This window comes from Alligator sinensis, unplaced genomic scaffold, assembly GCF_000455745.1.
Source record: "Alligator sinensis unplaced genomic scaffold, ASM45574v1 scaffold735_1, whole genome shotgun sequence".
Lineage (NCBI taxonomy): Eukaryota > Metazoa > Chordata > Crocodylia > Alligatoridae > Alligator > Alligator sinensis.
In genome coordinates this window covers 839,628-841,892 of record NW_005842639.1, presented here as the reverse complement: position 1 = coordinate 841,892, position 2,265 = coordinate 839,628, and positions in this window count along the sequence as shown.

Below are 2,265 nucleotides of genomic sequence, written 5' to 3'. Positions count from 1 at the left end.
TGATTACAAGTCTTTTTTTAATATATACATGCCCTCCAGTGTCTTCCCCAGCACTAAAATTAGACTGCTCTGCAATTTGCTGCATCTTCCTTTTCCCCTTTTCTAAACTACTGCATTTGTCCTCTTCCAGCTCTGAGACCTAACCTCACCTCTCAAACATAATAGGTCAATGAGCCTGCAATTAATTCAGCTAATACTTTGAGTGCTCTAGGATGAATCTCATCAGGTCCTGCTGGTTTGAAAATGCTAAGCTTACTGAAATAATCCCCAAATTGTTCTTTTCCTCCTCTGGGCTCACAGCAGTTCTCCCCTTTCTTGATGCTAATTGCGCTTGACAAGCTTTTCTGGGGAAATTTGATGAGAAAAAGGTATTTCAACCCTTTCTTCATCTAAGGATAGACTCCAGCAAACTCCCTTGCTCCTTGCCGTAGCTTCCCCAAAGAAACAGCATCGCTAAATTAGCATCGGTGCATTTCTTTGAAGAACGAACCATTTGCTTTAAGTCTGAGCTCTAGTGACATTGATGATTCCCACCGTAACACTTGGGAAAAGGCCCATTATATTTCCAGTCAAAAACATCGCTTGCAGCTCTTCTACGTCTACGAAATCTCTCTGCCACAAGACCAAAAGATCTCACAGACAAAGCAAGAAGCTTAACACCTTGCCAGATGCCTTTGCAAACACAACCTAAGTGAGCAAAGGCTAGGCTTCTTTATTAGACCCCAACCCTGTTTTCAGTGTTTCAGGGCACTGCCATCTGATAATGCAAAGCTACATATAACCTAGGAGAGAGGGCAGGACGGTGCCTCTCTCTAAACCAGTGGTTTCAATCTTCGCTCACAGCACCCCCTCATTAGACCCAAGGCCCCCCATAGAAGATGCCAGCTCTTTGTTTTCACTCATTTTTTGACTGAAGTAAAACGATGAAAAGTAATTCTTGTGGCAAAAAGCTCAGAAAGATCAATCAGCACGGACAAGGCGGAGCCGTTTTTAATGCTAGATCCCCATTTGAAATCTCTAGTTTTTTCTTGTGAATCTGGTTTGCTGTGGCCCCCGATTGAGAATCAAGCTCTAGACCCTTTTCTCAGACCGTGGCAAAACCTTCCGCCACCTCTGAACTATCACCAAGAGGTTTTTTTTTTTGTTTTTTTCTCAACACCCACATTATTAACTGCTGTCTAGGTCTTCACAGCCCAATACCTACTGCAGCCTAATCTCTAGTCTTCTTGACAGGTCAAATCTCTACTGCTCAGTGAACCCCGACCACACTATTCTCTTTCCTTAGAAGCCTCCCCGCTACACCCGACACAAGCTTGCAGTCCTCGTCTTCACGGCATTTATCGTTTCGGTTCTCTCATCATACCAGTCCCTCGCGCTAATCAAGGACACCAGTCTGCATTGCCCGTTCCCCCTAAACCCGAGAGATGGTGAGGCCACAAGCTTGGCAGGAGCCAACAGCTCTTGAAATTTGGCAGCCTTTCTGAGCACTTTTGCTGCCCTTGCACGCCCCAACAACTGGGTATTTCCACAGCAGTGAACTAAACCCACGATTCCCAATTTTTCTAGACGTCAGGCGCCCCTTCCGGCGCCCCTCAGAAACTACTGCTTTCACCCGAGTGGTTTTTTTTGTCACAAATCATTTTTGCCCTGTCACAAAGCACTGAGAAAGCCCCCAACACCTCAACGATTTGAACTCTGTTGATTCCTGTATGAAAGCCCCCACGTTTCTCTTCTGGTGAATCACGCGTACACGCCTAACAGGCCTAAACACTATCCGGCACGCCATAGCACCCTCAAAAGCAACACCCCAGGATGCCGCACGCCCTAATTGAAGCAGAAAGGCTTCGTTTGGGAATCAGGACCGGAAGCCAGCAGGTCCCAACACCGCCCTCCTCTTTCAAGCCCCTTGCACAAGTATCTGCCAGCTCCTTGCAGCAGTTTAACTAAATTCACGTGTTATCTTTAGCCCGTCATTCTGCTAATCTCTGCCTTCGCACCTAACATCTACACAGGTCCCTTTTTTTTTTTTTTTTTTTTATTGCCTGTAACACTTCATTAATCTGCTTCTATACACCCAGTCCTAACCCCCACGGACCAAACCACTCGAACCGCGTGGCGCGTAATGGCGCCCAACCGCCGCCAACGGTCGCGCCCGCGGCGGGCCCTCCGGCGAAGCCAATCGGCCGCCGCCGCGCGCCGCGCCGCTCCTCCAATGGGAAGCGGCGCAGGGAGAGGAAGCGCTCGCCCCTTCCTTGGCCCCGCCCC